Consider the following 20,062-nt stretch of genomic DNA (forward strand, 5'->3'; position numbering starts at 1 on the left):
AGTGGTTCAATAAGGTGGATAGAAACGTATAATAGCATAGGAAATAGCATGGAAACAGAGCAATTAAACAGGATCAATTCAGCTTAACTTAAAAATATAAATAGTAATGTAACATAGGAATTCAGATTCAGGTAATAATATAGGTCGTTTGTCATAGGAGTCGTCAGTCAAGTGCACGACGAAACATCCACATCTCTAATTCCTTGTGGAATGTGGGTAGGGAGGATGCCAGCCTAATCTCCCTGGGGAGGGAGTTCCAGAGACGAGGGGCCACCACCGAGAATGCCCTTTCTCTCGTCCCCACCAACCGCGCCTGAGACAGGAGTGGGAGCGAGAGAAGAGCATCCCTGGGAGATCTTAATGACTGTGTGGGCTCGTAGGGGAGGATGCGGTCACGCAGATAAGCAGGTCCTGAACCGAATTGGGACCGGAAACTTATCGGCAGCCAGTGGAGCTGTTTAAACAAAGAATGTGAACACATCCCAAGATCTAATTAGTGCAGGCATGGGTAAACTTGGGCCCTCAAGGTGTTTTGGACTTCAACTCCCACAATTCCTAACAGCCTCGGGCCCTTTCCTTTTCCCCTTCAGCCGCTTAAGCGGCTGAGGGGGGAAAGGAAGGGGCCCGAGGCTGTCAGGAATTGTGGGAGTTGAAGTCCAAAACACCTCGAGAGCCCAAGTTTGCCCATGCCTGAGTTAGTGCGTTCTAATTTGTTTCCCTTGCTCTTGTAGAATTTAGTATCACATTTTGTGCCCTTTCGGTTTCTGTTTAGGAAACAAGACCAATAAGCCACGCACACACTTGTCATTTTTTATAAAGACAGTCTTATCTGTTTGCAAATCATAATTTATCTCACAGCCCAGAAACCATCTCAGGTTTCTCAACAAATGCTGTTATGACACTCGTTTGCTGCCCTCAGGTGGCTGCATTTTTGCGACATTGTTTGTAACGCTATATTTTCGAACACAGTTTGAAATGAAGATTAATGTACAATTATTTCTGTGGAAACATTATTGCATGGAATGTCGTTTTCCGGATTCCTGACTGCAAACTGAGATCATATTGAGAACAAATATTTTAGTAGCGAGATGCGTGTTTTAGAATTTTTCTCTCACTCACCCACAAACATTCCAGCACATGTAAGACTGTTCAGATCAGCACACATCAAAGATGAAAGCCTGACCGCACCCAAAGCGGAATACTGCCACTCATTTCAGAGTTCAGTGTTTCTAGGCTCAGATCTATAAATATTAATTACTTTGGAAATGAAACTTCATAACTAAAATAGGCATTCACTGCAGCCTGTAAAGCTTTTTTTCTAGCAATATGATATATATCATTGTCTCAATGTCACTGAAGACACCTGCATACCCTTCAACTGTTTTGGCAGGGGTAGTCCTGTCTAATCCAGGCATTACATTTTTTTTTCAGCTTCTTTTGCAGTTTGTCCTTAGCTTGCCTCAATTGCTACAAATTCGCTTAGCTGAGGGTGAGGTGTGGAGAAATGGACAGTGTGAGATATTGTCCTTTTTAGTAAGCTCAGTCAAAAGCAAACTACTGCAGTCCCTACTAACTTGTGCATACAGTAGAGTCTTGCTTATCCAACATAAACGGGCCGGCAGAATGTTGAATAAGCAAAAATGTTGGATAATAAGGAGGGATTAAGTAAAAGCCTATGAAATGTCAAATTACGTTATGATTTTACCAATTTGTTTATTTATTTCGGACATTTATATCCCGTCCTATCTCGACCTCCGCAGAGGGACTCAGGGCGGCTTACAACAAAAGCATAAATATACATCTTAGGTAAAAACAGTATGAAACATTATAAAAACACCATAAAAACAGAAAAACATTAGAATGATCGCCAGAATTAAATCATCGTCCTACACACAGTCCATTCGAGTCCATCAGAATCCATTAAACCATAGTTCTACCATCACGTTGGTCTAGTCTGCAAAGGCCTGATATCACAGCCAGGATTTCACCTTTTTTCCAGAAGGTCAGGAGGGAAGGAGCAGATCTGATTTCACTTGGGAGGGAATTCCATAGCCAAGGGACCATCACAGAGAAGACCTTGTCTCTTTACCCCACCAGCCGCGATTAAGCACCAAAACATCATGTTTTACAACAAATTGACAGAAAAAGCAGTTTGGTACATGGTAATGTTACGTAGTAATTACTGTATTTATGAATTTAGCACCAAAGCATCACAATGTATTGAAACAGCTGTGGATCTGTACAGGAGGCAGACTGTGTTGGATAATGTAGAACATTGGATGAGCGAAGGTTGGATAAGGGAGACTCTACTGTACTTCCTTTTTTCCATCTTGACCACATGTATTTCAGTTTTCATCTCTGAAATATTGGAGGTATGCATCTCCATTAAAGACCCAAAAGAGCATGGACCATCTATTTTATGTTTATATGGATGTTCAGACTTAATGCAAGGTTGGACAAAGATGGCAGGAGAAAGGGCTAATATTCATTCCTGTCAAGGGCTATACTGCCACATATGAGATTGGAAATTGGGTTGTTGTAGGTTTTTTCGGGTTATATGGCCATGTTCTAGAGGCATTCTCTCCTAACATTTCACTTGCATCTATGGCAAGCAATCTCAGAGGTAGTGAGGTCTGTTGGAACTAGGAAAATTGGTTTATATATCATCATCATCATCATCATCATCATCTTATTTCTTAATTAGTCGCTCTCCACCAAAGTGCTCCGAGCAACTTACAATTTAAAATAACTTATACACAATATAAAACATTCAATATAAAAACATTCAACATATTATCTGTGGAATGTCCAGGGTGGGTCAAAGAACTCTTGTCTGTTGGAGCTAGGTGTGAATGTTTCAACTAACCACCTTGATTAGCATTTGATGGCCTGGCAGTTTTTTTGGTGTGGCTTGTTAGTGCCTGAGGGAATCTTTTGTTGAGAGGTCATTAGCTGTCCCTGGTTGTTTCCTCTCTATTGTTTTGCTGTTGTAATTTTAGAGTTTTTTTTAATATTGGTAGCCAGATTTTGTTCATTTTCATGGTTTCCTGCTTTCTGTTGAAATTGTCCACATGCTTATGGATTTCAATGGCTTCTCTGTGTAGTCTGACACGATGGTTGTTAGAGTGGTCCAGCATTTCTGTGTTCTCAAAAAATATGCTGTATCCAGGTTGGTTCATCAGGTACTCTGCTATGGCTGACTTCTCTGTTGAAGTAGTCTGCAGTGCCTTTCATGTTCCTTGATTCATGTTTGGGCACTGTGTTTGGTGATTGGAAATTGTCTGAATGCCCTTAGATGCCTACTTCTAGTTTCTGCTTCTGGGGTCTAGGATGAATTTGGGGCTGATGTCAAAAATTGCTGGGATGGGAGTTAAAAGCAAATTTCAGTTCCAGGTAGAATTTTGGGGTTAATTGTGGATTTAGGATGGAATTTTCCAAATTTGTGGGAGGGGAGGTTGGATTTGGTGAGGAACAGAGCTTGGAATCCAAAACTGAAACTTGCATTTGCACAGGGCCCACAGGCTGTCCTTTTATATTCCTTATTACATCACTGAACCTGGTTCATTCCCAAAACATTATTTATACCAACCTTCTTCCTTGTGAAGAAAAAATAGAAAGCAGTATTTATATAATATTATAATAACATTTATTTTCATATAATAGCTAATTGGTCCTCTCATCTGTCCCTCTAGAAAAAAAAAATAGAAGGAGCAGAATTGATCAGAAACCAATCACTGAAATATGATATTTCCAAGAGTATTGGAAAGTTACTTGGCCATCCTGATTAAGGAATTCTAAGAACTGGAGAAAAACCATTTTTCCCTTGATTGCCTGGTTCATTCATGTAGGAGAAGATATTTTTCTGCAGGAGAACTAGGCATTGTATCACTCTTTGAAGAAGTCTTTGAACATCATGTGAGAAAATGCCAAAGTCTTGGGTAGCATACAGACTTGTCTCCATAGGGTGTTAACTAAGTAGATACATTATTAGGGCAGCAGTAGAAATAGTTAGATCCTAGTGCTGAGTCAGAGTACAAATAGGTGTCTAGCCTCTTTGTGTCTAGGAAAGGGTTGATGCGCCTTATCTAGTGAAAATCGGTATTGAGTCTGCTTTGGCCTTCAGTGATAGTCCCATTCCTTGATGCTGCTACTTGGTTAATATGGTATTTTAAAAAGTTTGTAATCATATTTAAATTTCATTCAAAACAAGCCAAGTATCTTTTCCCAGAACAGACAAGTCATCTACCAGCAGCATATGTGTCTAATGAGGATTAAATATCTGCTTTTAGTCATAATTCAGCAAAGCTTCTCCTGAACTTGGTTTTTTTAAAAAGAGGAAAACACATAGGGAATCATTCTACTATTAAGGTCAAACTCTCCTGGTCAGTCATTTCATAGAGTAGCTGAACAGCATAATCCTGAGCCGTACCATGACATAATATAAGGAGAGCAATCTTCCCCAAATGCATCTTCTATAATTGGCCATTAGGTAAAATTAAAAAGTCCTAAAAAGCCAATTTTGACCAACCTTCTAGAAGGATACCATGGTCAACTAGCATGGAAAGACAAGAAAGGAGCAATAAGAAGACCAAACTAGATGTAGTATTTAGCCCCACAATATAATAATCACAGTTATGTTCTCTACACAATGAGAAATGGAACCTGAGGTTTATAGATTAGAAAACATGTGTCCTTGACTAATACCCTGCTTTTTAAATATAATTAAATAGGAAGGGAAAGAATCTAGTGGGCAGTACATTGTACACTTGATTAGAGTTTGGAATTGCTTCTGACAATCAACAAATATACAAATGAGGTGCTCTAGTAATCATTAGAAATTGGACATCCAAAAAAGTACTGTATCAAAAAACTTTTCAGAATAGACCCTCCTGGCTTCATTGCCCAAGGAGATGAAACTACCTTCCTGACCAAACACCTCCCCACTGGTGGTGTCACTCAGTTGACCCACCCTCATTGCTGATCAGATATGGCTGGGTGCCTCATTCTGACACCAGAGCAGGGCTCCAGGAAGGTGTTTTGCTAGAAAAGCAGCAGTGGCAATGGCCGCAGGGAGAAGGATACAACAAAGGATTCTGAATTTGGGCAGGGGAACTGTGTGAACAGCAAAGAAATGAATTATTGCCTTATTGACAGAAGTGTGGCACAAACAAGTGTATCTGGAGCTGCTTCAGGCCAAAATACTCTGGTTTGCACCCAGATTATTTTTGTTAGCATAGACAAGCTTGTAGTTAAGGTAAACGAAATACCAACATTAGGATCATTTAGAAAGAAATTGAGGATTATGGTTTTTTCCCTAATGATTTTATAGAATCATAGAATCCTTACCTTTTCCTATTTGAGTTGAGAAAGATTTCTAACTGCAACCTGGAGAGTCACTGCAGGTCTGTGTCAGCATTACTAAATCAAATGGATTGCTGATGGACCAATGATCCAAGTGAGCATTTCTGCTTGCATTCAGAATAGTGGTACAGTACTGGAGTTTCCATCTCAAACATGGGCTCCAGCAAATGACAGAAGTGAAGAAAAAGGGAACCAAAATGATCCAGAGTTGAGTCACTTTGCCGACAAAGAATGGAGGCTAGTTAGGGAAAAGGAAACTGATTTTGGGATGGGAGAGAGGGGAGGATGTATAACTATCCTGGCTACAGAGAAAATGAAAAAGGAACCTTTGTATTCCTTTTCTTACTATAGTAAAACTTTGTGTCATTTAATTAAACTGACTGGCTGTAGGTTAAGTATCGGCAAAATAAAAGACATCTTAAAGAGAATGAATTGTGTGTGTAACATTAATCAATCAATTCATTAATTGCTAAATGAGACCTTTGTATTCATGCCTTGGACTATAGTTGCCTCTCTATGCATCAATCCGCTTTCCAACAAAGAACAGAAATAAAACATATATTGTTCAAAAACAATAATTCATAGCACTATAAGTACATATATAAAATTTGCAGCATCCCACCAGCGACCCAAAGTGTATCTCAGTGGCTTAATCTAATGAATCCAAGAGGAAGGTCTTCAGCCTCTTATGAAAATGGGTAAGATCATCTTCCAGCCAGAGGTCTAAAGAAAGACTATTCCACAGATGTGGAGCCAGATCTTAAAAGGCTTGCAGCTTTGATAGAACTGTGAGCATACTGGTATGTAAGGCATTGAATTTTGCCATTATTTTTTGTAAACCGCTTTGAGTCCCCCCAGGGGTGAGAAAAGTGGCATATAAATACTGTAAATAAATAACTAAATAAATAAATGGAACAGACAATAATCCTTTGCCAATGGGTCTTGAATTCCTAGATGGTCCATACCATGCTAGCTGAGTTGCCTGGACTGGGTGGGATTAAAGTGAAGAGTCTTAAATACAAGAAGCAAAAGTTTGAAACAGGCCCTGACTTGAACTTGTAGCCAGTGAAAGAATCTACAGGGAGAAGAAATGTGTAAATATTTAGGGAGATTTAAAGCATACTTTGCTACTGGCGGCTGGTGGCTTTGATGTCAGTGGAGTGGGGAACTGACTCTGTGTTTTAGCCTGAACTTTGTAATCATCTAAAATGCCGAACTGTTCTTTAGGTGGTACATGACACCACAAAAATTGGGGCTAATGTATAAGAAAGCCCAAAACAAATGCTGGAAATGTGAATCCCATATAGGCACTTTTTACCACCTTTGGTGGGAATGCACTAATGCAAGAACCTACTGGCAATTGATACAATAAGAATGCCAAAAAATATTAAAGATAAAGATTCAGAAGAAGCCAGAATACTTCCTTTTAGGGATAACCGATGAAGATATTGAGCTTGATCAGAATAAAAACATCCTGTTTACATATTTGGTAACGGAGGCCAGAATGGTGTATGCCAAAAAGTGGAAACTGAAGGAGGCACCATCTAAAAAAGAAATGCTAAACAAAGTTAGTGAAATAAGAGATATGGATACTTCCATCACTTTTTACCTTAAAGATTCAAAAGGAAAACCTATAAAGAGAACAGATTGGAAACAATACGAGGAATACCTGACTGACTACTAGATGAGGACTACATGAAAAAGTGGTGACAAATAAAACTTGAAAAGAAAGCACTAGCTGGAAACAGGAACTAGAGCAAGATAAATTGCAAACTGGAGAGAAGCTGAAGACACAGAAAGAAACCTTGTTCATTACCTGCTCTGCTTTATTCGGCCTTTTGGGAACACGTGGTGAAGTAGAATGGGAAGTCAAGACCCCACCCACCCACCCACTACCTTCCTTCCCCCCTCACTTCCATCCCCCCTATACCTCACTTTTCCCCATGGATGTTTTCCTTATGTAGATAAACCTCCACCCCTTCCCTGCTATCATAGCCTTCCCTCTCTCCCCCTCCCAATATTCCCCCTTCTTTTATGTGTACAATTTGAAAAGCATCTAATAAAAATTTAATTAAAAAATACCGAATTCTATCCTTAAGACAGAATAAATATTTTGGACAGCTCTTTTAACATTCAGGAGAGGTTCAGACTGACATCAGTTTCTTCAGCCATTACTACGCTTTGCTTTTTGAAGAATCTATTTGGTCTCTTCATAAACCAATCCCCTAAACTATATATGTCTCTGGTCTGATTTTCTTGTACCACAGTAACATTTCAATGCAAAAGATTCCTTTCCTCCCTCACACACACAAACCAGTTAGGTTAAATGTGTGAATGCTCAGGCACACACACACACACAGAGAGAGAGAGACAGCTTTGAGCATGAAATGAAATAAATGGAGGAACACATTCGTTTACTAAGCCTACTTCAAAAGCATAACATTAGAAAAAAGCAAAGGTAAGGCAGGCTACAAAAATAAACTCTAGCAGTGCTAACCACCTTATGATACATGCAGCTAAGAGTTGGAGAACAAACAGTTTCTTGTCTATGGGAAGCAACATACTCAGAGTCCAGATGAGCCTAATATGGTCCACCTCCAAGTAATGCCAAGATATGAGTCAAAAGTTTAGACTAATACCAACCCTCCCAGCAGGCTGTGCTGATAATGTGTATTTAGAAGAGCCAGCTGCAATGAGGACGATCGAATGGAGGTGTCTTTTGTTTGGGGAGCTGGGGGGGGGGGGGGATCAAACATGCTTTCTTGTGATGTGCCTTTAACTAAAAGAAGCACAGAATAACTGAATTTCTTCTGGAGCACAAAAGCCCCTGGCCCACATTGTAGGAAGCTCCCAGCACCATTGAATTCCATCCCAACACTCCTCTCTACCTTATATTGCAAAGATATTTCCTGAGTCAAATATTTGTTTGCTTAATTCTTTCCATTTCACTCACAGAAGGGGCTGTTAGCCTCATTTCTCTGTTGAATGCTTTTGACTAAGGCCCAAGAAAAGCGTCTGTCAGCTCCATGCGGCCAAACCCAGTCCTTTCACAGATGGCTGAGGCATTGACTGAAAGGCCTGTGTGCAAACTTGCATGATTCCTACTACCTTTTCTCTGGAGCCTTCTAAGCACATTCTTTCAGCTTTAACAGAAGGAACAAAAGATGGGAAAGCTCCTGTTGAAACAAATTGCCAAACTAATCCCTTATGGAAACATCTTACATCAAGACTGAGACACTGAGAACAATAAGCAGCCTTCTGCCAAATTTGGCCCAGATGCTACCAGCAGGAACCAGAAGAACAAGCAGTTGACAAGAGATATAGGAAACACATTGCTGGCATAGGTGTGAATGATTTTGTATAATATAGCCTACCCTCCAACTGTCTTGTTTTATCAGGAATAGTCCCAATAAATCTTCTGCTGTCCCATTTTTTCAACTGTTTTCAAAATGTTCTCCTCGTCCCACTTTCCTCCTTCAACCTTGACTTACCTCAGTTGCTGCAAGCTGAGTTCAAAGTGCAATAATAGCCTTGAAATATGTTCATAATGGCCCCAGATTATGATTGAGGATGGTGTAATTTAAATAGTGAATGCAATGTTTTATATGTTTGAATGTGCACTTAATTTTAATTTCAATTTTTTAACTGAAGTGTATTTTAACTGTTTGTTGTCCAAAGGCATCGAATAGCTGCCATATGTAAAGCCACCTTGAGTCCCTTTTGGGGTAGAGAAAGGCAGGATACAAATAGAATAAATAAATAAATAAATACATACATACATACATAAAGTGCAAAAGTAATTTGCATTCAATTAGCAGGCGGAAGAGGAGAGGAAGGGGCCAAATCTTGTCCTTCCCAGTAGTCTCATGCAAAAGCGAACTGTGACAGCCTTTCCTAGCTTGTGTGTTCACTGTGATGTTATTTGTCCACACATGTCTGTCCCATTTTCATCTGTGAAATGTTGGATGGCATGATTTGTGAGAGTATGGTGTTTGTTTACAATCATATTTTCCACTGGCTCCTCTTGTACATTTTTTGGGTACAGAAACACTATGGGCTGCACGCTATATTAAATGTATTTGGTAACTTTCCCACTGAAATTTGTTGGTCAGTACAATCAACCTGTTATACTATGAACTGTTTTAGGTCCCATGTTGAAAGACAAGCACATTAAGAACAAAGGCTTTTCTAAATTTACAGTTTTCACACCAGGCATGGGAAACATGTGACACTCTAGATAAGTGTGGACTGTAGTTCCCATCATCCATAAATAAAGTTGATGAGAGTTGCAGTCCAGCAACATATGGAAGGCCAACTGGTCCCCACCCAGTAAGTCTGCGATTCTCATAAACATAGCTTTTGAAAGCAGGATTGTGTTTGACTTTAAAATATCCGTGGCAGTACAGGGGTGAATGTTTGCATGCTTCCATTCAAATATGGTTTCACTGTTCTTTCCATTGCTCTTACTTTCCCATCCCTTAAACTTCCCAAACAGTATGGCTGTTTTTATCTGATGGGCGTTACCATCTCAGATTCTTCTGCATATACTTATACCATGTGTGCATGTGGAAGACTCTAAAATGGCAACACCCTTTGCTTTGAGCATTGCCCAGCTAGATTAGTTTGGAATTTGCAGAAACACTGAAATAACTGATCACTTTTGTAGTCTCAGTGTGAAACATTTTTCCTAATGACTACCTGGGAAAATTCTTTTGACAGTTGGAAAGCTGGTGGATTTTCCTATATTGGGGATGTGGAGATATTCTGGCTCTTTGCAGACATATTGCAGAACTTAAAAGAATCATGGTTTTGGAATATGGAGACATACTGACTGGTAAATTGTTTGAGTTTTATACCAAAAAGGCAGCTTTCACTTGTGCTCTAGTGTATTGTGTATGTGTTTGTCTACTTTGTCTGCTTTACTGTGAGGTTTATATTATTAATATTCATTTTGATTGCATGCCTCTCCTGATCACACAGGGATGTGGTTTATGGTGCATGTGTATTGCCAGCCTAGAAAAATTCTAGACATTCTTCCCACAATACTAATCATTGCCTCCACATTTAATTATTTGTTTATTTCGGACATTTGCATTCCGTCCTATCTCGACTTCCACAGAGGGACTCAGGGCGGCTAACAACCAGCACACCATGGTGCCCACAACCAAAAGCATAAATATACAATTTAAATAAAAACAATGCAACAATTGCATTGCCTTTAAAAACACTATTCAGTCAGGATTGCTCTCATTCCTTGCACACCTTCAGAACCATTGTGGGATTACAGCATCTGTTCGTGCTCAAACTGTATTGCACGCAGGATTTTGGACTGCTCACCTGCTGTCTCCCCCAGAACATCCTCATGATGTAATAGTCTTGTAATGACAGAAAGTCTTTTGCTTTCCTGGTTCAGCTACAATCTTCGTCTTTCTTAATACCACCCTTCCCTCAAACTTTAATCTGATCCTAAGGCTGACCATGATGTGCAGCCTGTAGTGCCACCTAAGTCTAACAGTTACCCACGTGCCCCACACCCTGGTTGCAAGAGCCCCCTCCAAGCCTCAGAGGAATTTACTAGGTTGTACCCCTGCATCTTTGACAGTCTCTCGCTTTGCTCATTGGCTTGCTCTGAATGGATAATGGTGGATATGGAAGAAGGAAAAGGCCAGTATTTGGTTCTGAGCTGCTGGGCATTTAAAGATGGGTTTTAGGGAGGTTGGACATCATAGCTAAGTGTAACATGCAAGATCTTGGTCCCTAAACTTGTGCGCCAGCTGTGCCTATACCTTGGGAAGTCAGACTTGGCCATGGTGGTCCACACTCTGGTTACATCCCAAATAGATTACTGTAATGCATTCTATATGGGGTTGCCTTTGAAGACTGTTTGGAAGCTCCAAATGGTCCAACAGGCAGCAGCCAGATTGCTCACGGGAGCAGCATAAAGGGAGCACCCCCCCCCCCCCCATTGCATCAGCTCCACTGGCTGCCAGTCTGTTACTGAACACAATTCAAAGTGCTGACTTTAGCCTAGAAATGCCTAAATGGTTCTGGCCCAGCTTACCTGTCCGAATATATATCTCTCTATGAATCATTTTGGAGATTAAGATTGTCTGAGGAGGCCCTGCTTTTGGTCCCGCCTCCTTCACAGGCACAACTGGTGGGAACAAGAGACAGGGCCTTCTCAGTGGTGGTCTCTTGGCTATGGAACCCTATCCCCAGTTACCCCCTCCCTCCTAGACTTCAGAAGAAAGGTAAAAAGTTGGCTGTGGGATCAGGCCTTCAGAGAATAGTGCAGTGCAATTAACAGATCTGGAATATATGGAATTACTATGGAATGGCTTGGACTACGACTATGGATGGCATGATTTTAATATGGAATTGATTTTTTAAATGTTTAATGTGTTTTTAATTTTAATCTAATATAATTTTAAGTTTTTGGAATTGTATGTGTTTTAAGACATTGAATAATTGCCTCTATGTAACCTGCCTTGAGTCCCCTTTGAGTAGAGAAGGGGGGGGGGTATAAATAGAGTGAATAAACAAGTAAATAAATAAGCATTAATGTGGGCTTGAAAAGACTTATACAAAGTGCCAAACCTATTTGTAGGGTAGGTTTCAGCACTCTGGAGCCACCTGCTTCCCCTACCATTTCCCCTCATGTCATGACTGCATCTGGAAGAGGCCTTGCTTGATTTTCTAGGTGACAAATGTAATGTTGAATAGGTTAACAAAGTGAGACTTACAAACACTGAATCTATAATTTGTTTCAAAAGTTTTCCCCTCTAGTATAGACTATGAACATTTCCTCCCTTACTATGGGGCTAGACCACTGGTCCATCTAGCTATGTGTCATCTACACCAACTGCTTGGAAACACTGGGAATATTGCATGTAAAGCAATATTTTGCCACTGGACAAAAATATTTATCTACAGAGAAACATTTAACCTATAACTAATCTTTCAGACTTTGTTGTTATTGACAGAACATAGCACCTCCATCTATGGAAAATTGCACATTCTTTTATTGCTGGCGCATAGCCACACTATCAGCTAACCTCCTAAGTTTAATGTAAAAATCAATATATCTATTTTTGCCCTGTTGGATAGCACGCATTTTCTTATGCCAGGCTCTGATACACTACTTTAGTGCTCTTGGCAAGGGCTGGGCCTGGAGCAGCTGCAAGCTGTCTTCCTGAAGCCAATACAGTTTTCTTAGTTAAAATGGAGAGGGATGAATGTGTGGAATGCTGGTCCCATTCTGGAGTGAAATTTCTCACTTTGAACGTGTGGGAAATGTGTGAACGTTGTCTGTTTTGCAGCCAAATGGCTACAACTTGTAAAATTCCATAAACGTGAGTGTTTGAAGATGGGGAGGGGAAAACCCTTCTTGTGTCTCTCCCAATTATGATACTGGCAAAGAGTGAACCCCCACCAAATGTAGGCTTGGCCTTCCTCATTCATCTGCCCTTTGTAGTGGCAGAAAACAGAGCAAACCTGACAAGAAATGTTGTTCCGTTATTCCAGATCCTGGAAACTTGTTTGAAGAAGAAAGGATATAATGACAGCTCTTCTTAGCTGTGCATGACCAGGATCCAGAGCACCATCGCATTCTTCATTAAATGTAACTTTCAGAGTTCTGTGCTGTTCCCTTTTTCTGCCAAACATGATCTGCCAAACTATCTCAAGCAGTTGTTAGAAGTCTTTTCATGCTACACAGCTGGACCACTTTAACTGCCATGGCTTCATCATACAGACTCCTGGGACTTCAGGTTTGGGGGGCTACTAGACAAAAGAAAAACAGCTGAGAGCAATTTCTGCAACTGATTTTCCCCTCCTACCTGTTTCCTTTCTGTTTTTCTCCTGAAGGAAATGGAACTTGTTTAAGTCATTGCTTGAAATGTTGAGCATTTGCCATGGCCATTTCTATCAATCAGTTGCTCTGTACATACCACACTATAGTCAACAGTACAGAAAGAATTACCGTATATACCTGAGTACAAGCCAACCCAAAGATAATCTGAGGCACCTAATTTTACCATAGAAAGCTGGGAAAACTTATTGACTTGAGCATAAGCTGAGGGTGAGAAATGCAGCAATTACTAGCAAACTTAAAAATAAAAAATAGATACCAATAAAATTTCAGTACTTGAGGCATCAGTAGGTTAAATATTTTTGAATATTTACTAGGGCTGGGTGGTTTCATTTCGTAATTTCGTAATTTGTTAAAAATTCGTTATTTTTTTGATAACGAAGCAATATTGAACCATTCAGGAGCATCTTAAAAACGAAACAAATTTTTCAATTCGTTTCGTAATTGCTTCGTATTTGTTTTGTATTCATTTCAAAATCATTTCGAAATCGTTTCGTTATTATTTCTGCATGTCTGGGGCAAGTTTTATAGCTGTTGTTTGTTTAATCAGTGAAAAAAATTATAAATATCACACCAACAGTCAACAACAGAGGGAGAGGGAAGCTTCAAAAGTTCCCCCTGTCCCATATGGAGGTTTTTTAGCATATTGCGCGGTCGCATCCGCCATTAATGAATTGATTCGTATTCGTTTCGTATTCGTTTCGTATTGTTTCGTAATTTTACGAAATTTCATAAATATCGAACTTTTTTAAAGAAAAATTTCGGAATTCTTTTAAATATCGAAACGCAAAAAAAACCCAAAAACGAATCGAGTTTAGAAACAAATTTTTCCGTGGTTGCCCAGCCCTAATATTTACATAAAACTGTAATTTCAGATAAAACTGTCCAACTTCGATTAAATCATTACTCTAACCTTCTTCAATGTAAATGTTCTTATGTATCCTTTCAATAAACACCATAGTTTATTTTTTAGTATACATTTTGGGGAAATGCTGTGTGTATATGAATAAGGAGAATTAGGCACAGAGAGAGGAGGAGAGGAAGGTGCATGTTGTGCCGAGAGAGGAGGAGAGGAAGGCACATGCTACACTGAGAGAGGAGGAGAGGAAGGTGCATGCTGTGCCGAGAGAGGAGGATAGGAAGGTGCATGCTGTGCCGAGAGAGGAGGAGACGAAGGCGCATGCTGTGCTGAGAGAGGAGGAGAGGAAGGCGCATGCTGTGCCGATAGAGGAGGAGAGGAAGGTGTGTGCTGCACGAGAAAAGAGAAGAAGGTGTGAAAGAGGAGGAGAGGAAGGAGAGCTGGGTTGCTGTGCAGAGAGTTGACAGTTCTGGCAGGAAGGCGTGGGGATGAAAGAAGCCCTTCTTTCTGCCCCATGCCTTCCTGCCAGGACTCTCACCAGAGTATAAACCAAGGGGGGCTTTTTCAGCCTAAAAAGCGGGCTGAAAAACTAGGCTTATACTTAAGTATATACAGTACTTTTGGGCTACAACTGACAGTCATTCTAGCTGGGGGATCTTAAGACCAGTAGCCCAAATATAATTTTTATATATTTTGCTATTCTCCATAGCTGCAAATCTAATCACATCTAAGCATGACCAGTACAATTATCTGAAATAATAAGTACTGATCAATGACAGTTGCAAGGAAAAAATCTACTAAATAGTAACTGAAGGTAGATCTTTTAGGTAACCATGCAAACAAATAGTCTCAACCAAGCTAAATTTAAACATGGAAGTCCATCTTGCTTCTTTTGTGTCATCTAGCCATCCAGTTCATACTCCAGTTTTCATTTAACAGGACCTGACACAGTGAATCAAAGATGTCTTTAAAAATCTGAATGGAATCAAATTTGAATCCAAAAATAGTAATACTACTCCTGAAATAGGGAAAACATTCTTTTTGACTATAAACGAAGCATGAATTTGTCCTTTTCCTGTGTAGATTTTTTTTAAAACCCTCTTCAATTATCATGATCAATATTACTTGGGACACTACCCCAAAAAGGTCTTTCAAAAACATTAATAGTGAAGTTTGTTTCTCTTTCCCCTCTCTTCTTCAATATTTATGGAAATATTTTGTGACTCATCAAATCTTGTAGCTGAAAATGTAAAACACTGGGGCCATTCACTTGAAAACCAGACAAGGTTTTATCCCTTCCCCCACCATGAATATAATGATTTGAGCATGTTAGTTTTTATTAAAGTGATTTTTGTGCATTGGTAGGAGATGATAATTGTTCCAGACAGATTAGAAAGTTGTGGCCTCAGCTCTACTCAAAGGCTTTACAGTTGTGCTTTGTGTTCAGGTGCAAAGTGAAATGTGCCCTGCCACTCATGTGAAGTTTGGGTTGCTGATGAATGTGGGGTTTTGCAGCAGGGTGCACATGCACAGTGAGAGAGAGAAAAAACAAAATTCAAAAGTATTGCCAACAGACAGGATTACAATAGTTATTTTGCTAAAGATGGACCATATGTTCAAACACATAGCAATATTCGTCTGTTTCAGTATAAAAAGATATAAATCAGTCCTGTAGCATGAACATTATAGATTGGGTTGCTGTGAGTTTGCCGGGCTGTACGACCATGTTCCAGCAGAAGCATTCTCTCCTGAGGTTTCACCTGTATTTATGGCAAGCATCCTTAGAGGTAGTGAGGTCTGTTGGAAATTAGGAAAATTGGGTTTATATATCTGTGGAAGCCATTGAAATCCACAAACATGTGGACAATTTCAACAGAAAGGAAAAAACCATAGATGCAGGCAAGACATCAGGAGAGAATGCTTCTAGAACATGACCATATAGCCCAAAAAACCTACACCAAAACAGAACATTTCAAAATATTCTGCCATGGTAGTGAGAATTTCCTCTCTCATTCAGATATATATATATATATATATATATATATATATATATATATATATGAAAATGATTAATATCACATAAATGATAGATGAGAATAATTAAATAAAAATGTATGAGAATACATAATTTAGAATAAATAATTATGAGATTAACTCAAAATATATGAGAACAATTAAAATGTATGAGGGGAATTAATTTATTAATTAGCCAAATGAAACAGAAAAAAAGTCAAGAGGAAAAGGGAGCAAGGGTGGTTAGTGTCCATGCTGAACAAGCCGAGTAAGGTGTTCAAATAGATGCAGCCACATGATAGCTGATGAAGGGAGATGCATGATGAAGCTGTTTTCCTCTGCAGAATTAATAGCGGCTCTGGCCACATTGCCTCTCCCACTATAGCTTAATGGAAAGATGCCATTTCATTTGCTTGGCAGGGCTGCAGAGTTGGCTGATTCTCACCTTTTGGTCCTCCAGATGTTTTGGATTTTTTTTCCTTGTCAGGAGTGACTTGAGAAACTGCAAGTTGCTTCTGGTGTGAGAGAATTGGCCGTCTTCAAGGATGTTGCCCAGGGGATGCCTGGATGTTTTGATGTGGGAGGCTTCTCTCATGTTCTCTCATGGTAAGCTGGAGCTGACAGAGGGAGCTCATCAATGCTCTCCCCAGATTCGAACCTGTGATCCGTTGGTCTTCAGTCCTGCCAACACAAGGGTTTAACCCACTGCGTCACTGGAACTGGAATTGGATGTCTCAGTCCTTGAACTAGCAGGCATAGTCAATGGTGAGAGATTTGGTGATATGAAATCTAAAATATTCAGAGGACCAAAAGTTGAAGAGTAACAATGACTTCAAGTGCAAGAGACCCTGCCAGCTTTTAGGAATTGTGGGAGTTGCAGTCCAAAACACCTGGAGGGCCAAAGTTTACCCATGCCTGCTTAAGAGAGTACATATATCTGGAAGTTCTGAAAAAAAGAATGGACAAAAACCTACAGTAACCTTGATATCATTTTACATTTACATTAATATAGTAAGCTAAAGACAATGTTTTCTAATGATACTATGTAATTAAGCAGAGAATGCTCAGTATCAAAACAAAAAAATAGAGCAAAATAGAGCTCAATGGTTCCTGTGCAACATTCCCGGAAAGCCATATTTACCTAATACTGAAATACGAGCAAAACAGTTACTGTCCAAGCTACAGGAAGTGTTTGGTTAGCAGAGGAATTTTGTGCACTTCAGATGAGTCATGAGATGTATTAATTGTCTAAAATAATAAACATTCCCCATCTCCAACGATTAAAGATTGGAAGGGGCAGGTTTCCTGCAAGTCTGGGCCTTTTCAAGTTAGGAAAAGGTCAGCTTAGCATGAACTCACCCCAATCTTAGGACAAGCCATTAACATGTCTTGTTATGAAACTGGCGTAGATTTTTTAAAAGGTCATGTGAGCACAAATGATAATCTTAATGATGTTTGGTCTGACTACAGATTTGTCAGAGGACTTTGCAGCTTTGTAGAGACAAAGGGCCCTTCCACACAGCCCTATATCCCAGAATATCAAGACAGAAAATCCCACGTTATCTGAGCGTGGACTCAGATAAGCCAGTTCAAAGCAGATATTGTGGGATTTTCTGCCTTGATATTCTGGGATATAGGGCTGTGTGGAAGGACCCAATGTCTGAGGGCCCTTCCACACAGCCATATAACCCATCATATCAAGGCAGAAAATTCTGCATTTTCTGCTTTGAATTGGAATATGTGGCAGTGTGGACTCAGATGACCCAGGGCTCTTCCACACAGTCCTATATTTCAGAATATCAAGGCATAACATCCCACAATATCTGCTTTGAATTGGCTTATCTGAGTCTATGCTGCCATATAGTCCAGTTCAAAGCAGATAATGTGGGATTTTATTCAGCTGTGTGGAAGGGGCCTTAGAAACCATTTAGGACCTTTACTCTCATATGGCAAAATAAGATATACTTCTGTCTCAGCAAGTTTGACTTTTATCATAGGAAGCCCATTGTATTTGAAAGGATACAATTGTAAACCAGGACTTTGCCCAAACACATTATATCAGAGAATGAAGCTTCTGTTCCTTTGAGATGTTCCTTCTTATGTGATGCATCCACACCACACCCTCAAGTCTGAGGAGTGTGAATAAATCAATTGTAAACCCACCTATCTTTGCCTGCGCCTGCTGGGGCTTGTGCTTTTACAAACTTTTCATTTTTTGGTGATGAAGGCTTCAAAGACCTCTCTGCCTTGAGGGAACAGGTTTTGTGCTTTCTTTCCCAAGGTATGAATTTAAAATTGGAACTATAAGTACACCCGTACTGTAAAATTAATGCAGTTTGGCACCACTTTAACTGCCTTGGATCAATGCCATGGGCTCATGGAAGTTGTAGTTAGACTTCTCTGCCAAAGAGTGCTGGTGCCTCACTGAATTACAGCTTCCGTGATTTCAAGGTAATAGATGCCTCAAGCAAAATCAGGTGTGTGGGGGCAGGTCATGAGTATAATTTTTAGAAGACAAAGATTTGGGTTAATTTGATAACAAGTTCCATAGACTCAAAAGCTAGAGCACAGTTAACATAGGTGGCTTTATTAACACATCTTAGGAATTCAACTAAAAATCCCTTACTCGAGGAATGGGCTGCAGTCATCTATATCTACAGTACATGTGGTTGTGATCGTAGAGATGCAGGATAGTTTGGATCCTACCACCCCAATTCAAGAGTGCAAAAATATGCCTGCAGAAAGAAGATCTGACCTTGGATGCCTCTCATCTCCTTTAGAAACATCATTTGCTGGGTTGTTGTAGGTTTTTGGGGCTGTACGGCCATGTTCTAGAAGCATTATCTCCTGACATTTCATCTGCATCTATGGCAGGCATCCTCAGAAGTTGTGAGGTCTGTTGGAAACTAGGAAAATTGGGTATATATTTCTGTGGAAGCTATTGAAATCCACAAACATGTGGACAATTTCAACAGAAAGGAAGAAACCATGAAAATGAACAAAATCTGGCTACGAGTATTAAAAAACTCTAAATTAATAAAGAACAACACTCAAACACAGGGGAACTCCAGAGGAGAAACAAACAGGAGAAGCTAATCACCTCTCAACAAAGAATTTCCCCAGGCAGTAACAGGGCACTCCTAAAAACTGTCAGGCCATCAAATGCTAATCAAGGTGGCCAATTGAAACATTCACACCTAGCTCCAACAGACAAGAGTTCTTTCTTCCACCCTGGAGTTTCCACAGATATATAAACCCAATTTTCCTAGTTTCCAACAGACCGCACAACCTCTGAGGATGCCTGCCATAAATGCAGGTGAAATATCAGGAGAGAATGCTTCTGGAACATGGCCATACAGCCCAAAAAACCTACAACAACCCAGTGATTCCAGCCATATTTATTTATCGTGTCAGGAGCAGACCAAACAGATTCCAGCCATGAAAACCTTCAACAATGTATTGAACATCATTTAGCCTTACAGAGGCAAAATGAGGTATGTGCCTGGAAAATTACTGTTTGTTGAGAGTTTGGGAGAGGTTTTGGAACGCCAATATAGAAGGACCTCACAATCTCCAAGAGTGTCCAAAGCCTTCTCAGTACCTGGACTCCTCCCCAAAACATGTGTTATTTCGCTTCAGTCCCAATATACATCTGTCTATTTGCTGACTGCTATGTAGCTTCGTAATAGAACTCCTCTACTGGATACAAACATTTGTGTATCTTTACATTTTTATTTCACTCAGACACAAATCCACTTGTGATCATATAGCACCCCACAGGATTCTGGTCCTAATTTATTTTGTAAATATATACCATGGCTTCAGGAGGTGAGATTTCCCAGTTCTTTGACAAATGCACAAGCCAACTAAACCAAACTTTATGTAATCATCAGAAATGAGAGTAACACAGTTTAAATCAATTTTTATGCTGATTTTAAACATGTATTTATTATTTTTGA

The sequence above is a fragment of the Anolis sagrei genome, chromosome 4 (assembly GCF_037176765.1).
Source record: "Anolis sagrei isolate rAnoSag1 chromosome 4, rAnoSag1.mat, whole genome shotgun sequence".
Lineage (NCBI taxonomy): Eukaryota > Metazoa > Chordata > Lepidosauria > Squamata > Dactyloidae > Anolis > Anolis sagrei.